Here is a 10,842-nt window from a genome sequence, read left to right on the forward strand (position 1 = left end):
TTTGGGTATGCACAGCCTGGGCGTACTCCTTGCAGCTCTTAATTGAGGGGACCCATGACACAGTGAGCTGACCCATATCTTGCCCTATGGGTCATGGAAAGAGAACAAAGCAGGGAGTGACAGCAAGCAAGTTTTCATGGGAGAGATAGAGCAAAAGTCAGGGGTCTCCAGCCAGCAGTTTGGGCAAGACCACTGGAGTTCACCCTGGCAGCAGTCCTAGTCACGGTACCAAATATGTCACTGGTGAAAAGAGATTTCCTCAGTGCTTGCCCTTGCAAAGAAAGGGAAGGACTCTGGACTAGTGCACATCAGGGGACTTGTCTGATGAAGGTCACTTTATCAGTCTTGTGAACTTGAGACAATTGCAAGTTATCCATCTATAAATGGAGTCTGCTAAATCCTATCCTGCATGAATGCTGGAATTCATGTATACATATAAAGCAGAGTCATACTGATTAAGAAACACTGGTCTTTAATGGTAGTTACGATTATTATGAAGCTCCAAAATACCCCCTTCCTATCTGAGGTTATTTTTATCCAGTAGATAGCAGAGACTATGCAGTGCATTGGGACAAAAGAAATAAATATTCTTAAATGAGCTAAATTAAGGCAAAGTATATTTTATATTTACCAAAAAACAAATGGTTAGAGGAAATAAGGCAAACTACAAATTAAAAGCTTTTTCCTTTATATTTGCTTAAAAGCTTTTTGGTTTCTCAATATTTTCTGTGGTCGTGTTTCACATTACCATGAAAATCTCTCTTTCAGCGACATATTACCTACTTCCATATCATAAAGACAGTACAGATGGTTCATGATTTTCTTTTACATCTACCAAAACTGTAACTTTAAAAATCCTAAAACAGCAATAAATCATTACCAAATCAATATTCTGGAGAAAAAGAATCTGTTAGAAGTAAAAATTCGATAAAAATGAAATAAACAATATGCAGAAGTTGCTAGTTTAAATCAGGAAGAAAATAGAGATCCAAACTTGGTTTGCTCGACCCCTACTAACCTGTACTATCTAGGAGCTTGACTACTCTTTGAGAAAATTCTGTTCCAGTGTCATCTTACCTTGTTTAGACGGTGAACAACATATTCAATACATTCAATGTGTTTTACATATACCCAACCTGTGGCTTTCAAAATTTTAAAACAGTGAACAATGAGAATTATATGATTAATATATTTGTTTTCTGAAGAACAATAAACCTTATTAAAATAATTAACATTTGAGAATACTAAACTCCTCCCTCATTTCCTTAATTTAAATCAACTTTCAGTAGATATTTCTCCTATACATAAAGGAAAAAAGATATATATTTTGTTAAAATGAGTTGTACCTAAACTTCCTTACTACATAAAACAGTAAAGAACATACAAGTTTTGTTACCTCCACCCTATTACTCTCTACTATTTAGAAGCTTGATAGCTCTGTTCCAACACAAAAGGAAAGAAAGTGTCTGGGCCTCCCTCCTTAGATGTGGGAGGAGCTGTAGGACTTGGCCCTGGAAGGGACTGGCTTCAGCCATGGCTGGAGCCCTGGCTGTGCCTCTCAGCCCTGCTCTCTCTGCCTGATCTCTCAGAGCCTCGTCATAGAGTTCTGGGAAGGAAGTCAAGACCTGTCCTGGATCTTGGCCAGCACCTCCAACACGTTCATCTTATTGGCCTCAACACAACCTCTACGATCCCCACAGGAACTCATAGTGTGGAGGATCGCCATTGGGCACCTGTCGGTAGTTCAGGTACTTCTTCTGCACCAGATGTTTGGTGATGAGCCTTCTGGGTTCCCCAAAGATCCAGTGCCTCCTCCCAGTATAGACCCCCAACACACTGAGGAATTCCTAGACCTCCTCCCTGGTGGAATGGTTACCCTTCATGAAGATAATGCCCAGGAGCACCATGAGGAAACCAGACTTGGGCACACCCCCACCCATCACTCAGACCTTCATCACCCCCGAGGCTGAGCTTGTTGATGAGGGCGTAGATGTTCCCGCTATGGTCGACTTCCGTCAGCTCCAGGCCAAATACCAGCTCCATGTGCTTAGAGGCTCTCCTGAGGATCTCAGGGATGTGCTGCCTATACTTGGTGCCAACGACCTTCAGCAGGGCGTGCTGCGAGATGGGCTCCTTCTTGGTGTACTTCTCCAGGAGGAAGTCCACCAGCATGCTGGCCTTCCTGGTCAGAGGATCTATGCAAGGACTCTGAGTGGCAGGGGCTGCCTGGGACGCACCTGCACTTTCTTCCTCTGGGCCCTGGGCACCTTCATCAGATCCTGCACAGGAAGGCCTTGCATCAGGAGAGCTAGGGGCCATGGCTTCCTGAAACTCCTGGTGATCTCCAGTAGCAGGGGAGCTCAGGGGAGAACCCTGAGGGAAAGACGAGGGGGAGGAGGGGAACTCCTCTTTGGGGGCTGCAGCAGCACTGGTCTGGGCTTCTTGGGGACACTGAGTGTCCCCCTGGACCTGGTGGCATTTCACACGGGCATGGTACTTCTTCCTGTGCATTCAAGGCATGGTGACACAGGTTACGGTTCACAGGCGCATGCGGGCAGGGTAGCAGGCAAGGAGGGCACCTAGAGGAAGGACAAGCAGATGTTGTGAGCAACTGCAGTGAGGAGATTCCTCCCTGGCTTGAACCAAATCTGCCTCTGACAGGTCCTTGAGGCTAGTGCTCTAGGACCCACAAGTCTTGTGTTCTCCTGGTGAGCCCCTCCCTTGAGACCACTGAGTAGGAAGTGAGAGCGATCGCTGGGGCACAGCCAGACAGCCCTGCCTCGGTGTTAAGAGGGAGGCCTATGGGAGCTGGCAGGGGAGGCAGGTCCTTTCAGTTCACATTTCAGAGTCATGATGACAACTGGGGCAAGACTCTCTCATATCTCCCCCGCCCCCAAACTCACCCACCCTGTTCCCTCTCTTGCTTTGAAGTTGACGCTGCCACCTTCCCTGTCACCCCAGATGATGAGAGGAGGGAATGTTCAGGCCCCCAATGAAGGAGGCTGGAACCTGCCCTTCTGCTGTCTCAAAGCTGTCCCTTCACAACCAAGCTGCAGCCTCCCCTGACAGACCACCACCCCTGTCCCCGTGTTTGGCTGGGAGGAAGTGCTGGCCACAGGGGAGGGTCCTGAGTCGGCTGTGTGGTGTGGAGGATGGTCATTACCCTGAATCCCCCCGAGCCCTGACATCCTCCCTCTGCTGACCAGTTGCCAGCCCTTCTGAACGAGGTCACCTCTTCCCTGAGCATCCTGTGTCAGTGATCGCAGTCAGGGAGCCCTCAGCCTTTAGAACTGCCCAGATGCTGACTGGTTGCATTCTGGCCAAGACACGCTGAGTATGGGGTTAGGGGTGGCTGCCAATCAAAAGGCATGGAGATACTGTCTCCCCACGGGTCCTTCCATCACTTCACAGGATCCCGGACTTCCCTCTACTGAACAGAGCCAGGGTCCAGCAACCCCACACCCAGATCCACCACCCCTCGACCCAGGTTATGTCCCGAGAACCGACGTGCATAACCGATGGACATTGGACCTAAGATCCTGGTCTGAGCGTCCAGGCACAGAGCAGGTGCGGGATTGCTGGGGGGCTGGGAAGTCCCCTCTATTCGGTTGGAAAAGGTGTTGGGAGTGCCAGGGCATATCTTTTTAACTAACCAGTGCACTTGTAACTCATGTCACCTCCAACTTGGACCCCTGGTGAGACCTCAGACTCCTCCCTCTGGTCACAACCACAGCAGCTCTCAAAGATAGCAGCCCTCTCAAAGATGGCATCGCACCCCAGTGTGGATAGGGGGCCGTCACTTGCTATCATGCCCATCTGGGCTCCAGGAAGTCAGCAGCGGGGAGGGTCCTGGGTGGGGGGGGGGTTCTGAGGGAGTTTCAGGCAAGAGGGGGGATGTGGTCCCTTCGACTCAGTGGCTCCTGGGATGTCCCTGCTGATCTCAGTCAACTAGCCTCACTCCTTGCCTCTCACTTCTCTCAGTAAACCAAGCAGGAAGAATTTGGGAGCCCGAGCCTGACAGCCTTTCTGGAGCTGCTGAGACAGACAGTGAGGGCACTCTGGGGCTCCTTCTTGTGTGCTGAGTGATGCTGTCTGTCCTCTATCCCTGTCTTCCTCTGACCTTAATGGTGCATTATGTCCCGTCTGCTGTCCTAAGGGCAAGACCTCACCTGGAAGATGTCGCATCCCCAGACTCCTGGTGAGAAGTGCACCCGCATCTCATTTGGAGGCTTTTGCGTAAGGCTTCCTGGAAATGGCTGCTGCAGATAAGATAAGCCAGAGGGAAGGATGTGAGAATTCCTTCTGTTGTGTGGAACCCCTCACATCTCACTTCATATTGACTGCAGGCGGAGCTTGGAAACCCTTCCCTTCCTGGTATAAAACCACCCCTGTCCCCAACCATGCCCCACACAATCCCAGCAGAGATAGTGAAGGGGCTCCTTAGCCTGACAGTTCTCACTGTGGGCTCTTATTCGACTGCAGGGGCATTGCTTGAAAGTTCTGAGATGAATTTCTGTCCTTTTGTACAATTACTGTGATACAAGCTTTTCTCTTTTAGTCCATGTGTGACAGTCTCTTAAGCTGATTATTTACAAGGGCCAGTTGTCATCCACTAACAAAGTTTGTGCTGGTGTTTTCATGACCCTTGTGCCATACTGCCATGTCCATCCTAAACATTTGGTGCCCCATGATCCTGGCATGGGGCTCTGAGATGCTGCCTCAGGTTCCTTCTGTGAAGCACTAGAGGTTCATGGTCCCATGGCCCAGTGGAAGAATCAACTGCTCCAGTTTAAAGCCTTTTCCAGCTGATCCTGTTGTCTGTTTCCTTTGTGGCCTGCATACCTGTGTCAGCCTCAGAGTACTCCCCCACCTGGGCACTCACAGGGTCTAGTTCAATGGAGACTTATTGTTCCTCAGGGATTATTTAGTTTTGTGTTCTTGCTTTTGTTAGTAGTTGTCTTTATTCCTTGTATAAGTTTTCCATGGTTTGTTCTGAGTACAGGAAACAGCAGCCCATGTGTGATTGTGGTCTCAGCTACTCCCAGTTTGGTACTAAATCTGTAAAGGATTTCAGGAAAATTGACAGTATTACAGTATGTCCTCCTCGTGTATACACCTAAGATACTGTTTGAGACTTCTTTGCCGAAGTGTCTCAGGAAATTCTTGTTTCCTCCAGGTAGACTGGATACATTTTTCTAAGGTTTCTTTGTAGGTACGTTTTTTATATGGTTGCTTTTGTTTATGGTGTATTTTCTATTACATGATCTAAGTTACTGTTGATTCTTCCAGACCAGTCTCTTGATTTTGCTGTGTTGATCTTTTTTATGCCAGATTTCTGAAGTTCGTTATATGTGTCAATATATTCTGTGCCTGTTTCTAAGAATTTTAGTTCAAGGATCAAATACTTAGTGTGATATTTTTCTCCTCATTATTGCTGATTTTATTAATTTTGCTTTGGTGCATATAACTCTGTACTGGCTCTGTGTTCTTATCCATATTTTTTTCTAGTTTTTAAATTAGTAGACTTAAAAACTTGTTTTAATTGACAGATAGTTGCTTTATAATGTTTTGTTATTTTCTGCTATGCAACCGAATGAATCAGCTATAAGTGTACATATTCCTCCTGCCTCATGAGACTCCCTCCCAGCCCCACACCTCACCCCTCTATTTTGTCACATAGCACCAGGCTGAGCTCCCTGTATTATATAGCAGTTTCCCACTAGCTCTCTACTATACACTTGGTACAGTATTTTTGTCAGTGCCACTCACAATTCATTCCACCCTGTCCTTCCCTTGCTGTGTCCACATGACCATTCTCTACATCTGTGTCACTATTCCTGCCCTTCAAATAGGTTTATAAGTACCATTTTCTATTTTCCATGTGTATGCATTAATATGCACTCTTTTTCTGTTTTTGAGTTACTTCACTCTGTTTACAGGCTCTAAGTGCATCCACCTCACTACAAGTGACTTAAATTCATTCCTTTTTATTGCTAATATTTCATTGTATGGAGAGGCAATGGTAACCCACTCCAGTACGCTTGCCTGGAAAATCCCATGGACGGAGGAGCCTGGTAGGCTCTGATCGATGGGGTCACTAAGAATCAGACACGACTAAGCGACTTCACTTTCCCTTTTCACTTTCATGCATTGGAGAAGAAAATGGCAGCCTACTCCAGTGTTCTTTCCTGGAGGATCCCAAAGATGGGGGAGCCTGGTGGGCTGCCGTCTATGGGGTCACACAGAGTTGGACAGGACTGAAGTGACTTAGCAGCATCAGCAGCATTCCATTGTATATGTCTATCATAACTTCTTTATCCATTCATCTCTCAGTTGAAATCTAGTTTGTTTCCATGTCCTGGCTATTGTAAATAGTGCTGCAATGAACTTTGGATACAGGTGTCTTTACAGTTATTCCTTTCTCAGTGTATATGCACAGTATTTCTATTGCTGGGTTATATGATAGCTTTAATCCTAGTTTTTATAGGAATCTCCCTACTGTTCTGCATCGTGGCTATATCAATTTCCATTTCCACCAACAGTGGAAGAGAGTTCCCTTTTCTCTAAGCGCTCTGTAGCATTTACTGCTTGCACAATTTTTGATGATGGCCATTCTGACCATTATGAGATGACACCTTAGTGTAATTTTGATTTGCATTTCTCTCATGATGGGCAGTGTTGTGCATCTTTTCATGTGTTTGCTGACCCTCTGTATTTCTTTTTTAAGAGAACAGATTGAGGATTAGAAAAAGGTCAGCAGATAGTATAGACAGTTCCCATCCAGCCACTCTTCCTCCACTTGGTATCCTCTGTTATTAACATCTTGTATTGGTTCAATGGATACGAGTTCATTTGTCACAATGGATCTACTAATATCAATACGTTATTATTAACTATTGTCCATTGTTTACAATGTATTTTACTTTATGTGTTTTACAGTTCTTTAGTGTTTGACAAATGCGTATTTTGTACTCAGCCAACACGGTGTCATGCAGAGGAGTTTGAATCCCCCATGGATCTCCCATGCTCCACTTGTCCATCCCTCAAAACCTCACTTGGAAGCCCTGACAACTACTGAACTTTTTACTCTTTCTAAAGGTTTGCATTTTCCAGAATATAGTATTGATGGCAGCATACAGTGTGTAGGCTTTTTATACTGGCTCCTTCAGCTAATCAATATGCATTGAATTGTCTCTATATCTTTTTATGGTTTGAAATGTTTTCTTCCAGGACTCAATAGCATTCCATGTAGCTTACCATAGTTTGTTTATGCACTCATCTACTGAAGGTCATCTTTGGTGATTTCAGTTTTTGGCAGGTATGAATTTGTCTGCTATTAACATTTGTTTGAAGGTTTTTGGATGTGCATAGGTTTTTGGCTCTTTTGTGTAAATACCTTAGCGTTCATTTGCTAGATCATATGATAAGACTATGTTTAGCTTAAAAGAAATTGCCAAACAGTTTCCAAATTATTTGCATCACTGCATTGTCTATTTTTTTAATTTACATGTATTTATTTAATTGGAGGCTAATTACTTTACAATATTGTATTGGTTTTGCCATACATCATCATGAATCCACCATGGGTGTACTCGTGTTCCCCATCCTGAACCCCCTCCCACCTCCCTTCCCTTACCATCCCTCTGGCTCATCCCAGTGCAGCAATGAGTTAGAGTTCCTATTTGTCCACGTCCTTGACAGCATTTAGTATCAAGAGGTGTTTGTTTTTGTGTTAGCCCTATTAATAGGTATCTCGTTGTTGTTTGATCTGAAATTCCCTGAAAACATGGGAAATAGATCATCTTTTCATATGCTGTTTACCATCTGTTTATATTCTTCGGTGAGATGTCTATTCAACACTTTTAAGCATTTTTAAATTGACTTCATTATTATTGTTGAGTTTTAAGGGTTTGTTTTGTATTTTTGCTACATGTTTATTATCAGATACATGTCTTACAATTCTTTCTTCACAGTTTGTGACTTAGCTTTTCATTCTCATAATAATATCTTGGTGTGAAATTTTTTTCTCTTAATTTCTTTTTCTGGTTTTGAAATTAAAATGTAATTCTGGTCTCATGGAAGAAATGAGGAAGTGTGCCCTTTGTTTGTTGTTTCTGGAAGACATTTTAAAGAATTGTTACCACTTCTTCCTTAAATTTTTGTTAGATTTCATCAGTGGAATCATCTGGGCCTGTTGCTGTCTTAATTAGAAGCTTATTACTTACAGATTAAATTTTTATAATAGATGCAGACCTTATCCATTCATAAGTTTTACTTGCAAAATTTTGATAAATTATATCCTCCAGCAATTTCTCAATTTAATCTTTATATTTGTAGGCATAGAGTTGTTTATAATATTCATTTATTGTCCTTTTAATGTCCGTGATATCAGTAGTCATGGCCCTTCTTTCATTTCCACTGTTTGCAATGTAATTTGTGTGTTCTTGGTTTTCTTGATTAGTTTGCTGAGAATTTCATCCTTTCTTGTTTCAGAGAAACAGCTTCTGGTTTTGTTGTTTTTGTCTATTGTCTTCCTTTTTCCAGTGCTGTAGATTGCTCCTTTATTTCTTTTTCATTTGCTTCTTTCTTTTATTCACAAGTTTACTAAGAATGTTGATTATGAATTTTAAGGTTTCTTATACAGGTGTTCAATGCTGTATATATATCTCTACAGGTTTTGCTATATGCCACAGCTTCTAATAAATTGTAATTTTGTTTTCATTTAGTTAGAAATATTTAAAATTTCTCATTAGATTTTCTCTTTGACCCGAGTGTTATTTAGAAATATATTGTTTAATCTCCAAGTACTGTCAATTTTACTGCTTTTTATTGTCAGTATCTAGTTTCTTTCCATCACAGTGTGATAACATTCTTTGTATGATTTCTGTTCTTTCAAGTTTGATGATGTGAGTTTTACAGCATAGCATGTGATCTACTTTGATGTATGTTCATTGTGAATTTGAAAACAGTGTGTTTTCTGCTGTTGTTAAATATTCTATAAGCGTCATTTAGATCCAATTATTATTACTATTATTTAGATCTAATTATTATTAATTATTGGTGCTTTTCAGTTCAGCTACACCTTACTGATTTCCTGCCTACTAAGTCTGTCAATTCCTAAAGGACATATGTTTGCATCTCCTGGTATAATAGTATTTCTGCATCATCAATCTTTGCCTTGTGTATTTTAGGGTAGTTTTTTTTTTTTTGGTCCATACACATTATGGGTTGCTGTAATTTCTTTGAGAATTGACCGCTTAATCATTAAGTAATTTCAATCTTTGCTCCTGACTTTCTTGTTCTGAGTACTGCTTTCTCTGAAGTAAATTTAGGTAGTCCAACTTTTTTTTCACTTATAGTAGCACAGTAGCGGAGAAGGCAATGGCACCCCACTCCAGTACTCTTGCCTGGAAAATCCCATGGACGGAGGAGCCTGGTAGGCTGCAGTTCATGGGGTCGAGAAGAGTCGGACACCACTGAGCGACTTCACTTTCACTTTTCACTTCCATGCATTGGAGAAGGAAATGGCAATCTGCTCCAGTGTTCTTGCCTGGAGAATCCCAGGAATCGGGGAGCCTGGTGGGCTGCCGTCTATGAGGTCGCAGAGTAGGACACGACTGAAGTGACTTAGCAGCAGCAGCAGCAGCTTTGGTCATAGTGATTCTTCCTAAGGCCCGCTTTGCATTCCAGTATGTTTGGCTCTAGGTGAGTGATAACATCATGATTATCTGGGTCATTTAGATTTTTTGGTATAGTTCTTCTGTGTATTTTTGCCACCTATTCTTGGTATCTTCTGCTTGTGTTAGGTCCATACCATTTCTGTCCTTCATTGTGCCCTTCTTTGCATGAAATGTTTCCTTGGTATCTCTAATTTTCTTGAAGAGATCTCTAGTCTTTCTCATTCTGTTGTTTTCTGCTATTTCTTTGCATCCATCACTGAGGAAAGATTTCTTATCTCTCCTTGTTATTCTTTGGAACTCTGCATTCAAATGGGTTTATGTTTCCTTTTCTCCTTTGCTTTTCACTTTTCTTCTTTTCACAGCTAAGTGTAAGGTCTTCTCAGACAGCCATTTTGCTTTTTTGCATTTCTTTTTCTTGGGGATGGTCTTGCTCCCTCTCTCTTGTACAGTGTCATGAACCTCTTTCCATAGTTCTTGAGGCACCCTGTATATTAGATCTAATCCTTTAACTCTATTTCTCACTTCCACTGTATAATTGTAAGGGATTTGATTTAGGTCATACCTGAATGGTCTAGTGCTTTCCCCTACTTTCTTTCAAGTAGGGTAAATCGGTAAATTTACCATTGATAAATTGGTTTCAGAGTAAATTGGAAGTGGTCAAACAGGACATTTTGGGGGGCTCCAAAATCACTGCAGATGGTGATTGCAGCCATGAAATTAAAAGACGCTTACTCCTTCGAAGGAAAGTTATGACCAACCTAGATAGCATATTCAAAAGCAGAGACATTACTTTGCCAACAAAGGTCCGTCTAGTCAAGGCTATGGTTTTTCCTGTGGTCATGTATGGATATGAGAGTTGGACTGTGAAGAAGGCTGAGTGCTGAAGAATTGATGCTTTTTTGAACTGTGGTGTTGGAGAAGACTCTTGAGAGTCCCTTGGACTGCAAGGAGATCCAACCAGTCCATTCTGAAGGAGATCAGCTCTGGAATTACTTTGGAAGGAATGATGCTAAAGCTGAAACTCCAGTACTTTGGCCACCTCATGCGAAGAGTTGACTCATTGGCAAAGTCTCTGATGCTGGGAGGGATTGGGGACAGGAGGAGAAGGGGATGACAGAGGATGAGATGGCTGGATGGAATCACTGACTCGATGGATGTGAGT

Source organism: Bos javanicus, chromosome X (genome assembly GCF_032452875.1).
Source record: "Bos javanicus breed banteng chromosome X, ARS-OSU_banteng_1.0, whole genome shotgun sequence".
NCBI lineage: Eukaryota > Metazoa > Chordata > Mammalia > Artiodactyla > Bovidae > Bos > Bos javanicus.